General features: G+C 39.5%; 1 protein-coding gene across 12 annotated transcripts in view; it reads right to left on the bottom strand.

The window, feature by feature from the left end:
* The window catches only part of SOX6 (SRY-box transcription factor 6), a 375354-nt gene extending 350397 nt beyond the window's left edge, over positions 1 to 24957 (bottom strand). For 6 of the 12 annotated variants that reach the window (XM_082059008.1, XM_082059006.1, XM_082059021.1 and 3 more), the window contains exon 1: positions 23347 to 23683. The gene's annotated coding sequence lies outside the window, so the exon portion shown is untranslated. Of the gene's footprint in view, positions 1 to 19182; positions 19201 to 19664; positions 19727 to 21436; positions 21618 to 22763; positions 22783 to 23346; positions 23684 to 24577 lie in introns of those variants that run through there. The other 6 variants (XM_082059016.1, XM_082059015.1, XM_082059011.1 and 3 more) reach the window with 6 other exon arrangements.
* Between the last annotated feature and the right edge of the window lie 726 nt (positions 24958 to 25683).

Genomic DNA, 25683 nt, shown 5'->3' with positions numbered 1-25683 from the left:
ACTGTTTCAGAAACACAGAAGTTGCAAGGTTCATTTAAAAAAAATGCTAATATGGCAAGATGTAAACTTATTTCCTATTTCCCTGCTCTGTTTGCTGAAGTTAAAGAATTGGCTTCTGCTTGGTTCTGTACACTATTGTCATCCATTCTTAAAATACATAATGTCAGATGATTTCCTAATCCATGAGAGACTTCCAGACCAGCAATGCTGTGTCTTAGAGTGCTGAAGTTGCATTTATTGAAAAGTAAAGGATTTCCAGCCTAGTTTTGCCTTCCACCCCACCTTCAGTCTGATATCACCTTCCTTTGTTTTTCCAGATCAACCAAAACACTTCTTAAATGCTGTGCCTCATTTTCTTTTACAAGCAGTTTCCAAGAGGCACTGGCATCGAATGAGCTGTGAAACTACACTGAAGAAAGACTTGGACCAAAAAATCTTAGCAACTGGATGTTCATTGTCTGTTGACCTCACAGCAAGTAAGTTTCTACCTTACGTTTCCTGAATGACCAAATCTACTTAGATTAGAAACACTGAGCAGAAAAGTACAATCATCCTTTTTAAGTTTGCATCCTATAATGGTCTCTTTACCAAAGACAGATTATCTGAACGACGTGTTTCCTTCTGCATTTGCCTGGCCTAATCTAACAAAGAAAACAAAGCTGGCGTAGTAAGTCTTTTCTCTCTCCCTGACCAAATGCTGCTTATCCCAGTCCAAGAGGAAAAGCAGTTAGACTAACCCTAACCTACTTTTCTCTACTACTTTTGCACATGGGCACCAATTAAAATAGTGAATCCATGAGTTAAATAGGAGGTCTCTCATTCAACATTAATGACAACCCCCCACCACACATTGCCTAAAAGTTAAAATGCATCTGTTTAAAAAAAAAAAAAATTACTTTTCATTACCAGCAAGCATGTTAATTGTGGTAAAATGAACAATACTAAAATTGTTTGAAAATGGAATTAAATTTAATGACATTCACAAACAAACCTCTTTTAGAAAGTAACAACAGTTTTTTGAACATTAAAGAGAAGCTCATTATATCAAGACAACTCCAATGTAAAAGGCAACCCGACTTCAATCACGGCATATCTGCATGTTAATGAACTTGCTGTGTGCAGCAGGGACTGAACAGAGTAAGTAATGTGAAGACTGTCTTAAAGCATACAGTACACTTGAAAAAAAAAACACGCCACCTTTAATCAATGAAACACCTTTTCATTCGTGCCTTAATAGCAACTGAAATGATTTCAAATGTAACACAAAGGGAAGATGATACTTAGTAAAGGTTTCTTTAAGACATAACATTTCTTGCACATTCTTTCAGCATTCACATGCTGTCAGCATCACTGTGGCAAAGACTTTCAAGTTTCAGCAGACAGATACCGCCTAGTACAAAGTCTTTGTCATAATAATTTCATTGCAGCCCCCTGATCAAACATCTAGACAAATCTGAGACTGAAAAGTGAGAGCTAACCAGTGACCTTTGATTAGAACCACAAGCACCAGGTTTAATAAAATGCCTCATTCATTGCCTTCCACTGCCAACAAGGAAGGTGTGTTTGAGCCTGAAAAATGTAGTCAATATACCATTTACACCCATATAATGATTCCTATTATTCATGGTTAGAATTTGTGACTGCAGCAAGTGAAACATAGACATCTTAAAATAGCTAAATGAAAACACACTGACAACATTCTACCTTTAAAATATATTCAGGAGCCTGCCTCTGCCTTTCTGTTGCCTGCTGCTGGCTTTCATGTCTTGCTGATCGTATTGTAATAGGGCTGGCCTTTTTCCCCAAAAAAACCTTCATTTACACAATGTTTGGTTTGTTACTGTTTCTTAAAATCTATGACTGTTGGCAAAGTCCAGTTTTAAGGGCCTTTAAATTTATACTTCATTTAAGTAACAGTGCCCCATTCAAACATACATTTCTAAAGCTGCCTTTTTGTATATTATACATGAATATTTATGTATTGAGTTTTGAAAATTCAACTGGAGCTAAATATCCTATCGAACTTTGAAGGAAGGTTGTAAAAAGACTTTGCAAACTTGAGCAGTTGTTCGACACACATTTTTGCTTTAAAATATCCAAGTTGCTGGTCTCTATCACAGAGGTTCAAGGAAATACAATTAAAATCCATTTCACATATTTGTGCTTTAGCATATCAGGCAAGAGGACAGAAACGGGGTCTTATCACATTTATTTCCCACTTGAAAAGCGAAAGTCTTAAGCAGGGTAATAAATATTCAAATGACTTTGCACCACTGAGCTACCATATCAAGCTAATGATCTGTAGTCTGGAGCTCTATAAAAAGAAAGCTTACTGCCTGCCGTCACCTAGAGGTGTTGCTGTAAACACTGTGGGGGGATATTCTCTTCTCAGTGTGTGTGCGCGTAACTACACTTAATGTTGTTTTCAAGACAGAATATATTGCTGAGTCGTAAAACAGAAAGACAGGATGAAACAAACGCAGAAAAATGCAAGGCCAAAATGAATTAAAAGAAAGTTTCTGGAGATTTAACTTACTTCTTCAGTGTGCTATGAAGGAGTGTGTTTGCATTTCAGGCCTCACTTGCACAGCCACAAGTAAGAGAGATACAGATGTTCAGTCACACATATGGTGGGAGCTCATGGCTGGTTAACTAAGAGCAAGATGGGTGAACTCGGCAGCCTGCCGGAGCCTGTTGTAATCTTGAAGTCACTGCAAGAAAACTACTGATGCTCTGAAGTGGTACGGGCCACTGCGTAAGAGAGCAGTCCCTTTCAGGCAGGAAGAAAGCAGGAATAAATAGCATGTTTGTCATGAACAGTCTGCATCCTCACTAGAGCATGGATCAAGCAGACATATGCTCCATCAAAAGCCATGGAGAAAAGGCAGCTCCAAGTACAGAAAGAACTATTTCTAACTGCGTATGTAATAGTATAAAAAGTCTTATATTTATTACAAAATATTGCATTAAAAAAAGAGAGATGGCCTGCAATTTAAGCATAGGCCTGGAAAGGAGCCATATCTTCCAAGTTCGAATTCTGGCTAGGACCCAAACCATCTTGAAACCTTCCTGCTTCAGTTTCCCAACTGGAAAAGTGAGAATAAACATACTTGCCTACAGTATTTCTCTCTCAAGAGTGAAGGACTAATTAAACACAGCATACTAGTATCTCTTCTAAATAGAAGCTTCAATGTCTTTTATCATCTCTAAACAAACATAAAAGACAAATAGCAATTGTGCATCTTCTCCCTTACATACATTTATTTTCTAACCTGCAAGAGAGCTTAGACATGGTTAGGTAGGTGATTTAGAGAAAAAGAGAGACATAGAGTCAAAAGTAAAGCTCCTCCAAGGTCCACATTTACTTTCTTCTGAGCCTCAATCTTACAAAAGCACTAACCTTCTTCTAAACCAGGAGGAACATGCCTGTCATCAGAAATCCTCAGGTATCTCTCATCAAAGCCAGCATGGCTGTAAATGACAAGTAACCTGGAACTAGATAGCAAGGGAGGGTGAAAAAATTTGTCTCTCTCCCACACAGTAACATAAGCCAAGCTTTTTTCTATCTCTGCTTTTTGTTCTTATAGATTGCACAGCAAGCCCTGCTGGCCCAAAGATGGCCGGTCGTGCCTTATTGTGTAACGTATATAGCAAGTAGTACCTTGCCAGTTCTTTGGGCTTTAAATCAGTTGGAAGAGGCCAAGTTACATTTGGTTATAAAAACAATATATTATCAGATACTGACTTCTGATCTATCACAACTCCTTCAGGGCTGAACGACTCAAGTTTACTCAGAAGCCATTCAAAGACCTGAATCAGCCACAGTTTCTCCCATACCAGGATACAGCTAAAGTTCCCATTCAGCCTCAGTTTTGGAAAACTGTGTACACGGGATTTCACAACTTCCTTCCAGGACCTGCCTACAGTATCTCCAGTGTCTCTGACATCTCCAAAAATGGGAAGTGGCTGTTCTCCATGGACTTTTCATTTCTGGCAAACAGCTCTGAAACAGAACAGAAAGGAGTCCAGACTCTGAACACAAGTGAGAATGTTCAATAAGAATGAGAAGCTAAGATAGCTGAGACTTCTGTAGAATCTAAATAACCATTTTGACCAAAAAAAAATTAAAAAAAAAAAATACTCTTGTTGTGTTTCATTTGAAGGAGAAGAATATCTCTCCATTATGACATTAATTGTAATTCTTAAGGTTTGCTCATCTTCCAAAGGATACTCCTGAGCTGTCCAAGCACACAAGCCTAGCTTATGCACAAAATACATGCAAATACTTTGCAAGTAGAGATTCAGGTTCACAGTATTTTATTTTGTTTATCCAACACCTGAATGAAAATACAGGGTGTTTCAAAAAGATGGACCCAATTTCCAAGCAGTATATTTCCCATATGAGTCCATCTTCTTGAAACACCCTGTATAACAGAGGTTTAACATCCTGATTCATTATGTATTTACCAACGCAAAACTGAATGGCTGAGAGAATAAACTTTACCATCTTCTACTGATGCATTCCTGATTGTCTCTTCTTGCATGTTTAGGTATAAACACAAAGACAACTTCTCAGAAGTGTTATAAGTATAGTGGAGTCTAACCAAAAGCCTGGAAAATCTAGAGCTATCTGTCTGAAGCTGCCAAGGAATACTGTCTATGCCTGTACACACCACACTCCTAATGACTTGGTAGTTCTCATTTTCATTCTACAAGAGGAAAAGGTAGCAACAGACTATCAGAAGGTTAGATTTCCTAGTTTTTGTTATATAGGATCTGTGCATCCATGGATTTTAAACATATTTTAGATTTATAACATAATTAGTCTTTGTTTCCTCTAGATAACTAAAAAATTGCTTAATGTACATTCACGTGCTATGCATTTTTTCAACTTTTTGCTTGCAGACAACTAAATATAATTTCTGCTGTAATACAATATATATTATAATAATACTAGTACTCGTTTCTCTCCTGGAATTGCCTGGCCTTTACATGAACACTGCCAACAAAATTCAGCAAACCACACTGCTAAGCATTAGTCCTAAGTTAAGTGGTAACATGATCTATTTAGTGGCACACTTATCAAGTCAGTTCTACTGCTGTTTATTTGAATAGAAATTGAAATATTAGCTGTTCAACAAACTCCAGGCATTCTATGAAGGAAATTGAGAGGACTCTAGACCTTCCTAAAATGAGAGAATTTTTGACAAGTTCTCCCTAAACAGTTTCTTATTCTGAAGCACAGTAACATCTCTAATAGTAAAAACAAACTAACAAACTAACAAAGCCGCAAAAAGAAAAAATGTAACCAGGATAGACACAGTGCAGATAAACTGCTAAGCATCATTACTTGAATGTGACAGTCTCCAGGATTACAGGCTAAATGAAAGGATCCTCTGTCCAAAATAGCAAAATAGTCTAATGGATTCCTGACAGTACCCATTGTTGCCTAAATACTGTTTAAAAACACAGTTTTACATTATACCTTTTAAATCAGGAAAGAAAGGAAAAGAAAACTACCTACAATGTCACACTCTTGAGGGCAGTAGAACTATTGATCAATAAATACTTTAGATACCATTACTAACCTGATTTTGTCATGTATCATTGTAATCACTTAAAAAATTCTCTGCAAGAGCCAGGTCCACTAGTCACATTTTTCATTCTTTATATATTCTTTAAATGTTGTGATTTGAGATTATAGAGCTAGAGGATAATTTTGTATTCCACTGTTGCCACCTGTCAGTGAGTTTTTCCTAAGGGTAGTGCCACTATTCCCAGAGCTTCACACATCAGTGTAAAGGGCTGAGTTTTCATTCTGAACTAGCTGCCTCTGAGTGTTCAGCCATAAAGATTTTGATTTGCTGATAGGTGTGTTGCAACGCAAGAAAACCAAAGGAGAAGTCAAGCAATGTTATCTAAATAAACTAAAATGCTTGTGCATGATCAAAGCTACCATACAGCTCGTTTGGGTCAATTAGCATAGCATAAAAAGCATATTCTACTGCAATATAAACTTCAGAATTGACCCTGCAAGCTTTTAGTGAACAGAACAGCCCCAAAATAACCAAATGATCTGTTTATCTGAGCAAGGACCTCAGAATCATACCTCTTATTCCTGGCTATGCTTTAAAAAAAAAAAAAAAAAAACCCACTACAAAGAAAGAGGTACATTCTTTATGTAATTTTTCTCATGCCTGAAAGTATTAAGTATCTAGCACAAATTATGCTGGTGTCTTATTTATGACTAAACAGCATTGTTCAACTTCTTAGTTTTTTGGGGTTTTTTACTAGAAAAGTATTACTCTATTGTAGACATTTTTAATAGATGATTCACTTGCTTGATACTAAATGGAACAAATGCCTTAGTAACATAATCAAAAATATGCAGACATGTGTTTCCAAAATTAATTTTGATATTTCCTGTCACTGAACTTGCCTCATCAGAGCATAATAGTAATTTTATAGTTGCAGCAATGCTGATTTCACCACATAGGAATCTACAGGAACATTTCAAGTTGCGCATGTTCAAGATTTTTTTTTTTGTCCTGAACAGCTACACAGCCAGTTAGTTTCAAATTCCTACCATCTCCCCTTTAAGACGGGCGGAAACTGGATTCAGAATTTCCAAAGAGCGATAGTTGAACTTGCGATCTATACACAGTTACAGTTTGTCTCTTACAAAAAGATCCAAGTCTCAGAAATCACTATTAGGCTTTTGCTTGCCATTTAGATTTCTTTCTTACTATTTAAAATGTGTATCTTGATCCTTTTAAATAGTTAGGCAATCAGTAAAGAAAGAATTTGGGCTATTACAATTGTTGTTCAAGGATTAATTTCTACAAGCACTGCAGGGGCCATACTGAATACTTGTTTTATAAAAAGTCCTCTTCCTCCTGTTCCACACAACATTTTTCAGAAAATAAGCAGTTGCACAAAAATGTTAACATATGGCAGTATTTTTGGAACTGTTGTAGAAATTAAAGGCAATAAAAATTGCCCTGGACAAGAAAGGATAAATAGGCCAAACCAAATAATTATTCTCGCAGCTTTCTTTAACCACTAACTCCATTTTATATGCAGTTTCCGATCTCTCATATTAAATCTGATCATATATATTTAATTCCATTCTTAAAAATTTCAGTAGACAACTTCAGTGCTAACCTACAACTGCCCTGTCAGAAAATCTTTGATGTCACAGCATAATAGCTCCTGAAAGAACAGCACTAATACTTAATGTAACATGAAACCAGGGCCCTGCAGTGGGGCTGTCTGCTGTCAGGAACAAACAGTTTCACTGCTGTTCCCCAGAAGTGACAAGATTGAGAACTAACAGGGCAGCACCTCCTCAGTGCTGCAGGAGACCTGTGCACCAGAGTCACTCGCAAATCCCATTTCATCATTTTAAATATATCACCATTATTAAAAAAATAAAATAAAATAAATTAAAAAAAAAAAAGCCCAGCATTGCAGCCACAGTTCAACTGAGATGTTCTCTTCATCTGTTGTAAATACAACCCTTCTGATGTGAAGATGAATTATTCCTATGCTGCAAATTATAAAACAGGAATCTGTGTTTATGTGGAATTTCTTTACATTTCATGCTTGTACATAAAGATACTTGTGTTGCCTGATGTATCCTAAATTCTTTTCCAGAATTTTTTATTCTGGTTGCTATGACCTTTGGAGCTCCTCTGTTTCTAGCTGAAATTTTAAGATTAAAAGCATTGCTAGATGGCCTTCAGCAGAAAACATAAGATACCTTTCTCTGTTGCTAACACAGGTGATTACAGGCCCGCCTGTAAACCTATTATCAGATTTAAACTAATGAAAACCACCACGTCTGACAGAAAGCATCGGAAAGATCAGATTCTAAAACCCTACGTGGCCTCTGTTCTGGATTGTACCGAACGTCAGTTGCTCGGTGCCTCTTTCAATGGAATCAGAGGCTCTCACATGAGGCATTTTATAAGATACTCACAGAATCAGGCCCCACATGTCTTCACTTTGCGCTCCGTATTTTTACTTCTTTCAAAACATTTTTAAGATTTGCATGTAACACTGCTTTAGGTCAAAATATATTATCATACATGTGAGTAGCAAGCTCCCATGGAAATGAGCTCCATTGCTGGATTTATTTTCTCTCTTGGAAAGCTGACTAGTCTATTTTATAAACTCGCAATAGCTATATTTTTAAAGTTTATAAAACCTGGCCTCTGGCTAACTTGTAAACATAGGATATATTATCCTTTTGTTTGTAAAGCTTAATCCTACAACTGTCAAGCTGAATAAATCTTTAGAATAATAGTAAAAATACAAAAACATATCCAGTTGTCATTAACAGAAAACTGAACTCAGATTGAGATAAAAATGTCAGTGGCAGAATTTTTGATATGTTTGGTAGTATACACAGAACTGGGAACTTTTTTATAATTCAAATGTCTCAAAAGCATCCTTGTGCTATCTAATTTTAAAATTCACTAAGTGATAAATGGTTTTTACAAGTATTAATATCTATGCATCACCATCCTCCTTCAATGAATCATCAGTAGCTGGAAAAAAAAAAAAAAAAAAGAAGAAAAAAAAAAAGTGGTTTAATCATGTAGGACCTTACTGACAATTGGAAATTAGATTCTTCTTGTGGATTCAGAGCATATGTCCATATGCCAGTATTAAAAGTATCTGCTTGTATATTTGGAATTCTTAGCATTTGTTCCCAGAACATACTCAAATACGATAACTGTGGTACAAACACTGAGTTAGAAACATTCTTTGCACCTTGTAGTCTAAGTAGATTACACAAGAGGAAAGAAGGGTACCCTGAGTAAAGTAACATGTTTGTAATCACGGTCTGTGGCAGCATCAAAAAAAACAGATAATCCGAAGTTCTCCTACCTCCCTGTTCAGTACCCTAAGCACTGGCACCCACCGCTCCCTGAGCTACACCAGAGCCGTACATTGTTCCTCCTCTTACAAATGCAACTGGAAATACTTGAGAAGCCACTGCTCTCCCTGCTAGAACTTACTGTCCCTCCACCTAGACATTACATGGTTTGAGCTGTGGTTTCAACTAACTCCCTTTGCCACACAGCGACACTACATTTCAAGCATTCACACAGGCATTTACTGCACCTCAGCTGAGAGGCAGGAAAGAGGAGCTAAACGTATTATTTCTTCTGTCCCTCCAGCTAGACGTGCAACAACATGCCTGTCTACACTCTAATCTAGGCTATATATACACTTTACCTCAGCTATTTTAAAGATGAAGCATAAAAAGAAAGACAAACAGTCAAGATTTAAGCTAGCACTTAGCTATACCCCTATTCCATCTTGTTGGGAGCAAGCAAAAACTCTTACAGAGACAACGAAATTCTCTTTCCTCACTGGTTTGAAAAGACCAGGTTTGTTCCTGCTGAGGAAAAACTTCATCCGTTAACTTTGTCTGAGGCACCAAGGATTTTCCTGAGTTTCTTTGTTTTTTTTTAAATTCAGTTTGTTCAGTTGATCCTTTATGATGCTTGGTCTTGAATTTATGGAGAATAAAGGACAAATATGTAGGTAAAAATTTAAAATATAATTGGGAATAATCATACAATAACAGAAGAATATTCTCTAGCTTCTGTAATTCTGACACCACTGAGGTAGTGCCAAGATTATGCTTTGTATTATAGCAGAACAGGTGAGAAGCGGAAGAAAACAATTAGAACCATTACCTTACGTGGCCAAGATATTTTGAGTGAAGACCAAATTTGAGTGAAGACAGAAGTGCATAAAGATCTCAGTTCAGATAGAGCTCACTGCTAATTATTGCCTGAAGAACACTCTTTTAGAATCAGAAAAAAAGCTGGTAGAAAGTAGAGAGAATTTGGAAACAGAAAAGGTCATTATAAACAAATACAATTTATCTTTAGAACTTGATATACATTTGTAGACAGGCATTATTAATTTCTGCAGGTAAAGAACAGAGTTCTAAACAAGGGAAGAAATAAAATCTGGGTTAAATGATGGTCTCTTGATCAAAATTCTTAGTACTTTCACATTAAACACAAGTTGATTATAAAGAACATATTTATGTAGCATCAGTAATTCCATAAAATTCCCTCTAGAGGTTACGCATAACCTTCTAGACAAAACAAGCCCCAGAAGTTTTTAATCTTGACCATGCTGTGGGGTGACCGTTAAACAAAGGAGCAGGTCAGTGAGGAAATTCATAAGCCAAAAAAATATATAAACCACCACTAGCAAATAAGGATTCAGTCCTCCAAAGTGCTAAGCACGTTGGCTCCAATCCAACAAAGTGCTTAACTACATGCTGAATTTTAAGCACATACATAGTCTCATTCCCACTGAAATTATTCACAGGCTTTAAAGCTCGGCATGTGCTTATATTGCCTATTGAACTAGTACCAGAGCACCTGGTATCTTCCAGGACTTGAACCCTGAGAGTTATCAGCTGGACCTGAAAGAGCTCAAACAAATGAATTTTCTACCTGCCTTGGCCAATGACTCTGAACTTCATTGTAAAGATGTGAACCATCCAGACAAGTAGAAGAATGAGGACTTAGCAGCCATTCCTGTGGTCTATTGCATCTTCTTTTGGTTTTGGTGTCCACAAAAAAAAAAAATCCCCTTAGGCGTAAAAAAACGACCAAAGCCCATCGGCTCCTCTTACTGAGAAAAAACATGTGCTGCTGAGTTCAGTTGTAAGAATCATCATTGCCTGAATTATTGGGAGTAAATGCCAACTATCCAATTCATCATTGATATTTATTTTAATATAAAAATTGTGATAAGAGGCAAACTGCTCTTCACACATCTGATCGTATGCATCATGGCTCCAACACCAGCGAACAGGCAGGCTGTGGCTCTCACTGACTTCTGGCAAATAAGAGCCTCTTACCCAGCGATTGCCTATACCACAGCTCTGGAATTCACCACTGAAGCCCAAGCATGACCTATGAAAACCGGTGTGACACCAAGCGTGCTTTCAGACAAGCAAAACGGCAGAAGAGCAGAATGCAAATAAATTAATTTCTCACATCAAACAAGTAATGGCTAATGTTAAACAGCCTTTTATCTGTGTGCAAAAGGGGCTGGTTGTTTTATGTTCTGCCTTCTTTTCTTTTTCAGGGCCCTATTCATTGCAAAAAGAGATGATATACCAAATATTTTTAAACACAAGTAAAGGCATTTTGTTATAATCCAAAATTTAAAAGCCTAATAAGATACTGACACATTCATCAAGTGAGAATTTGCACAGAAAAACTTAAAGGGAATAGGAAGAACCAGATATACCTTCACGTCTGAAACAAGATTCAAAACAAATCGTGAAAGACTATTTTGTGTAGTGGCTGCTGTGCCTCATTTGGACAACTATATTACACCGTGGCATAGAAATTAAATAGTGAACATGCATAACCAGTAATGAAGTGACCCTAAAATTATCAGACAGTGGACTGCCACAATCTAGCAGCTTTAACTAGACAGAACACTGTTATGGAGAGCCCTGATCTGCAGCTTTGACTGAAAAAAACTGACATGCACCAGGGCATATTTTTACATGCTCAAGAATTCTAATCAAGCCACAGCAACGGATAATCCTACTAACCTTGGACACCCTTGGGAGAGACGTTGAGAATATATGGATCCTTCCCTGGAAGTTTCAGTGGCTCAACGCCTTTTATGATAAAGCTTCATATTTATTGTATTTTTGGACTGCCTCCCTATTTGTTATTTCTATAACACAACTACCAGGCCAGCCTTTATCTGTTATATAAACAGGGTGCAGTGGGCCCAGCTCAGACTAACATGCACAACTGCAGGACATGGTCTAGGTTCTTCTAAAACAAACACCTATCACGGGAACTCCAAAAAACCTCTCACTAAAAGTACAAGAACTGCACAACTTTCCAGAAAGCTGAGAACACAGGAAAACTATTTTTCCCTTTTATATAACACAATATTCCCCGTTCTATACATCCCAGTTATCAACAGCTGTTCAGTCTTTACTCCCACTCTAAGCTCAATTAATATCTCATTTGATTGAGAATGACAGAAATGCTGATTTTGATATCTCATCCTCAGTTCCTTGCAAAGTGGAAGAGTATAGATGAAGGAGGACAATAACATCATTAAATATGCCTTGAAAGTCTGCGTCCACTAATGCTGTTCTGTCCCCACACATCCTGTTTTTTTTCAGTCTCTTTGCTTCTCACCCTATCCCCTTTCTTCTTTTTTTCCCCTCTTGTTTCTGCTCATTCAAGTGTTCTCCCTCCCTTGCCATCCACAGAAACAGACTCCTTCAGGTTCTAAAGCATCTATTTCATTCCTGTTTTGCTCTTAGTGATGAAGGTTTGAGACTAGCTAACAAGATCAAAAAGCTACCCCTATTCCACTCACAAATACTTTAAAGACATAAAACACAATTTCATTCCACATTCAGACCACAAATTGGTGTGCAAGTGTATTGGTATTACTAATTTATACTTATCATTCAGAATCTGTAAACCTTTCAACAACATTTGCTATCAATCACTTGCCAGAAGGATCAGCAAAACACAAAAATGTTTAAGATTCATGCTAAATATTCATGAGCTGTTGATAGATATAATATTTATGTACACATACAAGACTTGCTGAAAAATACAAAAATGACCGAACTCAAACCTTCCCCAGAAGCCTACATTTTCTTAGCAGTACAGATAACTTGTGTCCTAGAGTATCTGTTGTGGACATGGTGAGGAGTAACAGAAAAGGAATATGGAGTTGTCTCAAATACAGTAAGCACTAAAGAGGACTTCTTTGGCCACTATATGTTATCTTCTTAAAAAGACAGCATTACACCATCTATATATAGAAGTCTTAATAATTTAAATGCATCAAGCTATTACCAAATACTCTCTGACTACAAACAGTCTCTATACCATTTCAGTTACTATTGAGTTCAAGACATTCACTTTTCCCTCCCATTTTTGTCCTTTCATATCCCTTCCCCTCATCTTCCTCTCCCTTTGTTTTTTCATCCCTTCTTTTCTCCCACACATTTTCAAGAAAGTCCAATTCAGCAGTGTGGCATCAGCAGAGACCAGTGACAGCTGCTGTTCCAGCTACAACAGTGAGTGGATTTTAAAAAATCAAGGGACAGCTTTAAAGTTTGGGAGAGCTGTTTAAATTGAATATGTAATAACGCTACTGAGGATTTGGACTTCGGCTACACTCAATAGGGGTGCTTCATTACCTACTTGTGGGAATGCCACTTGTCTGTGATGAGGTCACAGCCTCCTGGTGATAAATTCCATATCTGCTGTTTAGCCCGGTCAGCTGAAAACAAACCAGCAGATACCATGCTGATTTGCATCTAGTTACTGTTGATACTAAAGAGACAATATGGGAAAGACAGGAAGTATCATGTGGGAGCCACGCTTAAACAGCACGAGGGAAAATGAGCGTTCACCTTCTCTATCTAATCATCCCATGTTGAATTACCGAAACAGAAAGACTTCCACAAGAGGAACACAGTAATCAAAAACTATTTGGGGCTGGATTTGTCTGTTACTGGTTCGTTTGTTATCCTAAGCATTTTTGTGCCATTTTGACTGGGGGGAAAAAAAAATTTAAAAATCCATCAGAAGTTGAATCAGTAACAGCTTATGCCTTTAAGTTTACACTTCAGTAAGAAATCACTCTTACATACAATTCAGCAAAACAATTTCCTCCTGTTCCTTTTGCTTTTGGTCATGTTATACAATATATTCACATCGTGAAAAACTGAATTCAACCTGTCCAAGGGAGGACTTCATAAACTAGAAACTCCAGCTAATCCTCAGTAATTACTCTTTGGGTCCCTCAACTACCTTCCCTCCTATCCACATTTTCTTTTTCCCTGAAAAGAATGTATATAAACACTCACAGCATTCAAAGCCTTTCACTTTTACACCATCATCTTGACTTTGTGTCTGTAATTTGATCTCATTCCACCACGGAGTGTTGTGCAATGGTGTTTTCAAATCAACTGTTAGTGGATACACGCATTCACCCCATCAAACACATGGCAGTATATCTGCACTACAATGCACACCAGTGTATCTCCACTGCCACCACTAGCAGAGTTTTTGTTACATTGTTAAAATCAGTGTTACAGACTTAATCATTATTGTTTAGAGGCAATAGTGGAGATTAAAATAATAAGGAGAGTTTTCACTGACTGAGGGAAAAAAAGGAATCACAAGGAAAGTCTGTTTCCATGAGCAAGGAAAGAAAACTTTTTTGGCTTTCACCAAAGGCTCACTTAACTTCTTGAATACTCAGCAGACATGGTCCCTTGAAGCCTAGGCTGAGCATTGTGGGTGAGCAGAGACACACCTGAACTGACTCCACCACACCTATATGAGTTCATACAAAGAGGCAGCGAAGGGTGAAAAGTTGGAGGGGTTGTTGCACCTAGTGGGGACTGCCTGAAAATTGTCATCCCTCAGGGGCATCATGCATGTGGTGCAGAAGACTGAAGGCATGACAACGCTTAAGCGAACATATCCCTAACCTATGTAAGTCATTCTTGAAGAACAAAGGGAGCCTGTGAATTATTTACCTGTAGCAAAAATATAGATTTGAAGCAGGAAGGCTAACTGCATTTGCTCTCCAAGTCCAAAGTAGCCAGATGCCAAAATGGCCAATATTAGCACATTCTTCCACCTGAAGACAGCAAAGTGATTGCCCACTCAGTACTTTAAAACTAGGCAGATCTTCTAGCATAGGAACATTCTTTTTTTTTTTCCTCTGGCAGGTATGCTAACAGATCTGTAACTTGGGGTATTCTAGGAGTGATCAAAATACATAAATAACACCACTAAGAAAAGTACAAAAGATATGCTGTACTACAGCTCAGCAGAAATGAGAATAAGTTTTATCTTTCTCCTTTGCCTAGAACATTAGGTGGCAATAGCTTGCTTTCTTGATCTCTTCTGTTTCACATTTTTCCACATCACTACGCTTGTCTAAACTTACTCCTCACAGCCGATGTAGCCGCCATCCCACCCCAACACCAGTTAACTACTTTCTAGCTCATGAAATCAAGATGCAAAACTGATCATATCTAACTTGTTTTGAAACAAATGAAAATATTCTGTTGTTACTTTCAAAGAGAAATACCATGGGTACCATTATTTCTACGTGGAACAAACAGGTAGTATAATGGCAACTAAAGCCTATAGAAGGCAACCAGAAAACATGAAAGGGTTTTCCTGTAATTCATCTTTGACCTTTTGGGCAAGCAATGAGAGCAGATATAGATGGCAGAATGTAAGAACGCATGCGTGTAAACCCAAAGTGAATACAAAATCTCAACTGTAGGCACTACCATACGAAAAACACTACTAAAAATATGTTGAATCATGCCTACTTACGTACATTAAAAAAATCAGGGTGCACATCTATGTACACTTACACTAAAGTTTGAATAAAGTACATTCTTACTGTAGTGGCCTACATGAATCCCTCAGCAGAAGAAAAATGTGAAAGGGTCTGCAGGAAGATAATTTGCCCTCAGCAGACCAGGTGTGACCGAAAGAAAAACAAAACCAAAACAAAACAAGCAAATGAAAAAAGGAAAATGCACAGCCACAGCCTCCACAGTTAAAACAAGTCAGCAGTCAGAATCCCCACATGCTGCATATACTGTACCAGAAGACCCACTAAAAGATTAGGTATGGAAAGCCAGTTGTTCCAATATATAGTTTACATGAAATGAATTCCTGTTAATATCATCCTAAAGACATAAGCAACATCATGTAGATGAAACTGATTCCACCCTAAGTAAAACCAAGTTATATTCTACAGTGAATCCAATACAAACAGGGCCTTCAGATGCAACGTCCCTTCCAGCACAGTCACAGAAAGGTCTTTCCATGGAATCCAGAAGGAACTGCATCATGTCCTAAGGAATGCACTTGTGGTTATTGTAAAATGGCACCCTTCCACTTAAGTAAACGGAGTTATACTGGCTTATGCCAGTTGAAAATCTGTCAAATATCAAACTATATAAAAATATTCCTCTAAAATTGGTCAGCATTCAAATACCGTATCTATTAAATCCTTTAAAATGTTAATTCTAATAATAATAAGCCGGTCAAGCACATGGCACCCCTCTTATCCAGAAAACTCCCAAAACGTGATTCATTATCTAGTTCCGCCTATTACTTCAATAGCTGCATTTGGTACTTCTGAGGTAAAACGCTGCAAGTGTCCTTAGCATGCTGCTCTGCCACACGGAGGAAAGGAAGTGAGGATTAACTAAGCCAGTTAAAACTGTAAGGAGAATGTAGATGGGCAACTACATCCTATCTTAGCTGGAATTAGGCCATGACATTGAGGTTAACCCCCCTACTTGTGCAAAAATACCATGGCTTTTTACTAACCACAAATGGTCAGGAACTCAGTTTAACAAGCCCATCCACAACAATAATACAGATGTAAAAAGCACACAGAACAATCTCTGAAAGCGTGGTATTCTAGCTCAAAGTGCTCACGTATGCATACATCAATTGTAATCCAAAACTAGACAAAATGAAGAGAGATTGCAAGATTGATGTTATATAATACTTTCACAGTACAACCACCTGTTTAAAGATGAAAACTTCCTAAAAGCTTCCCCTCAATAGTTTTGGAGCGTTAATGGGTAGAGCCTCCGTAGAACAGGATCTATGAGTAATGAGGAAAGTTGCAGCACTCATTGCCTCCTCCACACTGGGACACTGACCAACACAGTTTATGAAGTAAACAATTCAACAGCAGCTCTTCCAGAGCAGCTCCTCACCAGGGTGACACACTCAGGAATTAAAGTCACATTTATTCCAGAAAAGAGTATCCAGATAGGGAGCACCCCGCAGTATTTTATGTCAATTTTCCCACATCAGCAAGTCCTTGGAGTAATGTATTAATTTCCCTTATGTTGTATAACAGTTAGTTGGAATTAGTAAATACATATTGTTTCATTAAAAATATTATGTTCCAGCACATGCATTTAATTTGCCATAAAGTATGGTATGTAAGAAATCACACCATCTTCAATAAATCTAAAAAGATATTAGCATTTTTGTTTCTAATAAAAGATATTTCAAGCAAGTAGTAAAATTTCAGTGGTATATGGAAGGGGTCTTAGAGAAACACACAAAAAAATACGACTATAAACAAGCCATCATTCTGGTAAGAGGAAATACAAACAACCAGAGTAAAAATAGTTGATGCACAAAAGCCATAATGAGGGGGTTGCTCAAAAAATAACTTCTACTTTGAATGGTTTGGATGAAATACAAATTATCCACAGAAAAGTGTGGACTGGCATAAATGTTTGTACAAAATTATAAGTATATTTCTAGAAGTATGCAAGAGACAACCGCCTGCATGCTGCACAAGGTCCCAACAACGCTCTGCGTAAGTACTAGTGCACAGAGTCCAAACCACTGCATTTTAATTACTATGCAGCCTCAGATATATTGCCTTTGATATGGAAATGTTCTTGTTCTCTCATCTTCACATACGGTCTCATGCACAGAAATCTTTATCTGATTCATAAAAAATAAACTAGAATCCAATCTCAACACCTGACCTCAGTGCTTAGAAGTTTTTTACTAAGCATGGTGTCACTATAAAAAGAATGGGTAATATTGGTGTAAAGTTAGATATTTGGAGCAATGATATGAAGGATTTGCAGTTAGGAATCAAATCAATACCGCATCTCTGAGGTTTTAGACTTTCCCGTTGCCTTATGTCAGTCTAGCAGTGACTGGAGAAACAATGGACTGTACACCTTTCTGTCTAGCTCAAGAAGAAAGAAAAAAATATTTAAATGACATCCTGTCTTACCACCGATAGAAAAGATGCAACTTAGCCACTTGCTGTATGAAACAAGTTCTGAAATCTAATAAATCACTAACATCAAACTTTCCAGGTTTAAAAAAAAAAAATTATATAATATTTTTGTGCATATTTTAAAGGTATGCACTACAAAGTTCACATTTTAAGAAGTAAATGTTTCCCAAGCTTTATCAAACAGGTAAAATAAACATAAAGAATACTTAAAATATAAACCCAGTACTTTTCTGTATCCTACAGTAATATGCTGCCTGTAAGAAGGGTCAAAAATTTTACTTTGACAAATTCTACCAGTTACTCAGAAAAAAAATTAAACATTCAGACAAATTTAGATAATTCTCCTGGCTCTATAGAATGACATTCTATTTTTATAAAGAATATGATCTGTGTAACCTCTCTATAGAAGATAATGACCCATCTGTAAATCATTTTGTTGCAGGTTATCTGGTTTTTATCACTTCTAGTACCTGTCTGTGCCTGATATGATACCCTTAAACACATTAACTTGATGGAATGTTTTGCCTGACTTCAAAAAAAACACCGATTGATAGATATTTATTCTCCACTAAAAATAAATGACTCTGATTAACCTAGTTTACCAATGTATCTAATTTTATATTACTCTTTCCAATTCACAAGACTCAAGAAATATTTGATTAAACTGATTTCCAAGCAATGATTTTCAAACTTGGGATACTGTTCTCTCTCTTTTTAATTTAAGGAGACAAACCAGTAAACATAAAACTGATAGGAGTATTTTAAAATATACAAGAGGAGGAAAGAAATGTCTATGTACTGATTCTTGTTTCTTTAAGAGAAAATCCATTTTTCAGGTTCCTGTTGTACTAATTGAAAGAGAATTATTTAAAACTTCACTGAATAGTTGAATATACGATGGGTATGTGTAGCAGTTTCACCAGTGCCAAAGAACTCTAGACTTTCCGAAAGACAGTAAACTAAAAAATTGGCAAGAAATCTCTTACAATGATGTCACAAATATTTGTTGTTGCCACAGAATAATGTTTTAAAAGAACACCTACTTCTGTGCTGAAAAGGCTTTGGGAACATGTAATTATCCAGTTTTATCACTGTAGAAATCGGCTGCTTTCCAGCAAATATGTCTATCACATCTCTTCCTTCTGCACAGAGCTGCATCTAAGTGCATATACACGTATTTCATATAGACATCACACCGGCCCAGTACACAACCTTACTAATGACAGGATTTTAACACGTGTTGTTTTCACAATATGTCATGGCCTGTAATGATACATCAATAAAATTAAAAAAAAAAAAAAAATCTGCATAGCTCACATAAAATAAAAGGAAATTCCGTTTCTGTGGTTTGATATCAAGTCCCCTAAAGTGCCCATTCTTGCTGTTCTACCTAAGGAAAAAATAGAAAACGGTGTAAATAAAAATTGCACAAAAACACACTGAAGGAGACTAGTAGAAATAGGCTTACTAAGGCACAAACTTGAAACGTGCACCTTTGTGTTTTGCTGCTGCTTGAAGAATAAGCTATATGTGAGCTACCGAATGCATCATAAAGCAGTACTTCTCTCGCAGGTTCTGACATCATGCAGAAATGTTTCAAAGCTCTGTCTCTGTGATTTACTATATTAACTGAAATGTTGTAAAAATATGTCGCTATATCACTTCAGTTGACATAGCTTATATATACACAAACACCCCTATTTACATAACTTATAAAACGTTAGTCATTACACACAACCTCTGCCAAAACAGCCCGCTGATCTTTTAAGTCACACTATGGAAAAAGAAATATACATCACCTCATTGTGTGGGGTATAAAGAAAAGAGCATCACGGCTTCTCTTTCCTAAGTAATTTTTGTTCTGTGAAATAAATAAATAATTAAATAAACAAAAGCCTTTTAAGTGTGATCTATGCACTTTTAAGTGAGAAATCAAATCAAACCAAGTGTAAAACATTAATGGATATGCTTCCTGAAGTGATATCTCCCAAGGTGATTTCAGTGTTTAGCAGATATAAGGTCATGACTAAAGAAACTTTCTAACATCCACTGAGAAAAAATATATTTGTTTTTTCTATCATCATGCAAAGCTCTGGCCCTTATTACCACAAGATATTCCAAGGCCTCTAAGAACTGCAGACATATATGGATACTTTCAACTAAAAATATGATCAAAGATGCAAAAAACATGTCCAAAGTGATTTTTTTTCCCCCATAGAGCAAAAGACTTTCAGCTGGAAGTGACCACTAACAATTGTTGGCCATATATATGAAAACCCACTGGCCAGGGAACAAGCACTGGCAGTTCCCACTTGTGAACAAAACCAAACTGACAAGTGAAGGCAACTAACTTCGGATGTCAGTTATTATCTTCTACAAATCAGGCACTAGTGGCCTTACGAAGGAAACTGATGGGCTCCACTTTGTTTCTCTTCTCGGTTTCACCAGTGTGTAAACTGGTGGAGGAAGGAAAAAATGAAGCAGAGTTACCTAAGTTGAGCTGAGAATCAGTTGTAAGTGCAGGGACAGCTAGCCATCTGTCTCTCTTCCTTTACCCTGTGTGTTATACACATGACACTAGTCTGCACCCTGCGATCTAGCAGAGAAGGGCACTAAGTGAGCTATGAAGCAACCCAGCTAAGTCTCCCAGCAGTACTGAAACAGCGTTCTGAACTGCAAGAAAGGGAGAGAAAATAATGCATTTAGCAGAGGGTGCGAGATTGCAGACCAAAGGGCCTCTTACATTCTCATCGCTGAATGAATTAAAGTTCTAGTGGAAGAGGACGGAGAAATCAGAATGAGCGAAACAAAAAGTGTGACAGGAGAAACGGAGCCAGCAGCCGTAAATCCGGGGACAAGGCGGGCAGCCGCCAACAGCCAGAGCCTGCGGCCCGGCGGCCCTGGGAGGCGCGGGGTCCCCCGGCGGCGGCCGCTCCTTCCCCGCGGGGCTCCGGCTGCCCCCGCCCGCCACGGGGGCGGGAGCCCTTCCACAAGCCGGCGGGGAGGGAGCTGGCGCGGGCGGAGGGGGCCGGGGCGCTGCGCCGGCCAGCCCGGGGGCAACCGGTCACTCGCTTCGGCCCCACGGCGCGGCCAGGGGGGCGCGGGGGCCGAAGCCGCCGCCGGGCCCCCACCCGCCTACCCCTCCCCCGGCCGCGGGAGTCCGGCGGCGGCCTGGGGAGCGGCGCTCGGAGCGATGCCCGGGGCTCACCTTCCCCTCCCCCCGGAGAAGTGCGCTTCAAAATGGTTTTGCAGGCGAGGTTGGCCTGGCTGCGCTTGGTGCATTGATTCCAAGTGCAGTGCCTGGGTTGGTTTCCGTATATTCTTTGGCTTTTAATAGCTAGCTGAGGGAAAAAAGAAAGCATTATTGTTTTCTTTCTTTCCTTCTCTCATTGCCTATTCTAAATTTGACTCCAAAGTTTAAGCAGTTGAATTGGCTAATTCTGAATACAGTCTATTGAGAGACCAGACACAGCAGTATATCCCTGTATAGCAATAGATACAATGTGCTGAATTGGCAGTCTAATTATAAATGTGGCATTTGGACCTCCTTTCAGACCCAGTGCCACCTTACCTTATGAGGGAACTTCAACTACAGCAACTGTTCAAAACAAAATGCCATTACAGGATCAGCTTCACCCAACACTGGAATCAGCCAGGGGATTGTTTTACAAACAGCCTTTCTCACTTAACACAAGAATGTATTATAAGGAAAAGTTATGGACAGTGCAGAGTCTGAAGAAAACGCGTATGTAGTTTCTGCCAGGTGTCGAGCTACTTCAAACTGCAGCATACTCCAAATGACCTCATTATTTTCTTTTAAATGTACTCACTATAAATAGATTATTTCTTAGTTTTACTAGAATGAGCTGCTAGGTACGCTTGCTGTTTATATTCTGAGTGTAGCATGCATGTAATGTTGTGAGCACAGAAACACGCAAAATATCCTGGCTCAAAACAAAAACCTGCAATAAGATCTTGCCAAAGAATCATGGTGTGCTGAAAAGAAAGTTTTTTAAAGCTTCTTTTCCAGGGAAATATCTGTATATGATTGCAGACTACATGCACATATCTCACATTCATTCTTATTATTTACTTTATGGTATAATGGCTTAATTAAATGAGTGGGCACAAGCACGTCAATAAAACAAGTCAAGTCAAGTCGAAGTCTCAAAACAGGTTTCAAAATTACTCCATTACACGAAAACAGAAAGGGAAATTCGTTAATTTTTGGACCTCAAACCCCATTTAGGGACTGGATAAAACTGTTCTTCTGCCCTCACCATCAGCACTGAAAATGGAAATACCAGAAATGTGTAGATGAAGGTAAAAGAAAACAGTATGAACAAAGTACTGCTCGTGTGCCGAAGGCTATTTAAATTAGCTTAATAAACATATACCTTATCTACAAACAGCAGGCAAAGATATATTACTTTATCACGGAAAGTTTCACCGTCTATGTTTTTGGGAAACACCCCTAGGACAGAGCTAATCTGTCGTCCCCAGGCTCCCACCAGGCTGACTTTCTCTCCAGTCCCCCCCAGCCCCCCGCCACTCAGACACAACAGTAATTGATTTTCACGTTGCCACTTTCACTCCTTCCCCTCCTTAAAAAAATAATTATATATATATATATATGTGTGTGTGTATATATATATATATATATGTACACGATCCCCCCCGGTGAAACGGTCCGCAGAAAGCAAAGACAGCAATCAAATCGATATGATCAGTGGCTCTGATTGACCTCAAGGCCCTGCTCTGCTGAAGCCCGCAGCCCCTGCTGCAAGGCGGGTTAACTGCTCCGCGCTGCTCAGCGCCACTCGGAAAGGCAGCTGGGAAGCTCTCTCGGCAGAGGAGCAACTCTGGCAGCTCAATTATTAATGCACGCGTGGAAGTACCTGCTCACATCACGCCTATACGTTCTCTCTCACGTATCTACACACAGCCACGCTCACGCAGGGGCGACCCCCGCCGCCGGTACACGCGTGTACGCATCACACGAGCGGGCTCGGCGGCAGAGCCGGTGCCCGCTCCTCCCCGGAGCAGGGCAAACCGCAGAGGCACCCTCATTAGCTCCCACTGATGATTCCTTTCAGGATCATGAATGGAACAATTGTCAAAAACTGCGGGAAAAAAAAACAAGCCCCAAGACTATTATATACAGACACAGCTTGTGTGCGCGCATGTGACATTTGCAGACAACCCAGATTTGTTCATAAACTCTTCAGCATTATCCGAGATAAAACATTAAATTGCTTATACGGTTAAAGAGTCTTCTTATCCCCAATCAAAAAACAATCAGCTTCGAAGGTAGTGAAAGCCAGGAAAAGAACAAGCTCTCCACCAGACACACCTTGCCTCACTCGTACCCTACAGCACCGTCTGTAAACAGCTGCGATAGCTTGTTGCAGCTGCCACTATTTTATTTTAAAATAATAACAATAATAACAATAGTAAGCGAAATACTTCCTGAAAACTTACTTCGCATTTAGTTTAGGCACTATTCTTTTTTTCAGCTCGCAAAGGAAGCCGTTTTGTCCAGGTTAGGTATTGTCTACTTATGGATCAGCCTCTGGCTAAGGGTTTATTTTAATTTATGGCTTATGCATTCTTTTAAGGTCGATTTGCATGACCTCCGGCAAAGAGCTAAGGCAGCAAGAAATCCCAAGTCGAACGTTGCCACAAAGCGGCACACATCTCCCCTTGCCCGGGTGCAAACAGAGCTCTCTGATGATGGACTGCTTTCTTCCCCCCTCCTTGTGTATCACAAATTAGGGTGCGATATCCATTTTAAAGTTTTCGGTATAACTTTATCCAAACCCTCTGCCCGGAGAGATAAGGCGCCGCCGCAGAACTCAAATCCCTGAGGCAGCGCCCCCGTGCGGCCACAGCCAGCACGGCCACCGGCAGCCTTGTGCCGCGCTCCGGGGCCAGTGCTCGCCTGTGGCGAACTCCAGAGCAGTTGCCCACCTCAAACTTAACGGGCAACTGAAAAGCACCACAAAAGTCCCTTCGCCTGTCTCCATCCCGTGTCTCGTGGGGTCACCCGTGAAGACAAACCCACGCGAGCACTTCGGAGTAATGACAGCAGCGCGCTGCTCTCAAAGATTTATTTCGGATTTTATTTTTCCTCTCTCCCTCTCTCTTTCTCCCTCTCGTGTTAGCTCCTTACGTACAATATCTTCCCAGCACCATGTGTTCGCCTGCCGTGGGTGATCTTAAAATACAACGCTGATCTGTCACTACATTTTTAAATAAACTCTACTCGGGAAGGATGAGAAAGTGTTGTGATTGCAAGGTACTGGGGTCCCTTAACGTCTCGGAAACCTCGGGATTCAAACAGCCCCGGAAACTCGCACGGGCACGAGACTATAACTACTTTTCCCTAAAGAAAAAAAAACAAAACAACACAACAACAACACCCTCGTGGTACAAAAGTAAATAATCGTGCAAGGGGAGGCGGGGGGAAGGGCTGAATTCAGCAATGTTAAAAGCTAAACAACAGATCTACCTCCGGACGCTGCTGCTTCACTCAATTGCAACTAACAACCCATTAAAGACAGCGCAGAGGGAACCGGATTCTCTCCTGCAAAGCGACATAAAGCCAGCGAAAACCCATTAAACCACCACCACCACCACCAAGCCACGCAGCACTACACACCACAGCAAACAACAGGTATACAACACAATAGGGCTTTTTTTTCCTGGTTACCTCCTCGGGATCCAGTGTGGCACAAAGCACTGGGAGAGCCTCCTTTTTTTTTTTTTTTGCAACGCGCTTCGGTAATTTTCATTAAAAAAAAAAAAAAAAAGAAAATTAAAAAAAAAAAGAAAAAAAGGGGGGGGAGGAGGAGGTGAAAGAGGAGAGAGAAAGAGGAATAAATGAGTGGTAATTCAGTAAAATAAAATAAAATAAATGAACTAGAGTCTGCTGGTGTTTCTCCGGGCCATGGATGTGCAGGATCCCGATCGTTAGAAGTTTGCGGATGGGTTGCCTGGAGATTTGGTTACAATCAGGTTCATTATTATTATTTTTTTTTCCTCCTGAAACAAGTGAAGGCGATGGTTACTGCTGTCAATCTTGGCAATCAATGTGAGCGGCCATGTCGTAAGTATTCAAAGCATTTCCCGTCGTGCAACATCAGAAAGTGAGTGGCCAGGGCATTGATCTGAGGAAGGCAAAAGGAGGCAGGGCTCCCCCGCCCAGACAGCACAGGCAAGATGAGACAACACAGAGAGAGAGAGGGGAAGAGAGAGAGAGGGAGACTGAGAGCGAGCGAGAGGGGAAAGCAACAACTACGGAGAAAGTGAGCACAAAACAGAAAGTGAAATCACCCTGGGCTGCCAGCCGCATCCCCGCGCAGCTATCACCACTCACATTGCTATTAGACACATGAAACCCTAAACCTCTCTCCTCTAATGACCACTGATTGCCCGGAGTGGTGAGGAAAGGTACTAGAAAGTTACCGGGGAGGGGGTGCGAGGGCGGGGAGGGAGGGGCGGGCGGGGGCCGGAAAAGGAGGAGGGGGAGAGGGGGGGTCCCGGGAGAGCCAGTTCGCCGGGCCGGGGCTGTGTGGGGGGAGCGGCGTGTTACACGCCGGCCCTCCCCCGCTCGGTACGGCGCTTCCCGAGGAGTGCGTGGGGAGACACACACCAAAAAAGTCCTACCGGGCTCCTGCTCACAAATTAAAAAAAAAAAAAAGAGGTGGTAAAGCAAGAGACACGATCTGCAGGGCACGGGAAGGACTGGTGGGGAAGCGTGGACGAGCACTCAGCAAGCGCTTACTGACAGTTGATAAATGGGGCTCTGAGGAGCCC

The sequence above is a fragment of the Streptopelia decaocto genome (assembly GCF_964273445.1).
Source record: "Streptopelia decaocto genome assembly, chromosome: 7".
Taxonomy (NCBI): Eukaryota; Metazoa; Chordata; class Aves; order Columbiformes; family Columbidae; genus Streptopelia; species Streptopelia decaocto.
This window is presented reverse-complemented; position numbering and strand designations above follow the sequence as displayed.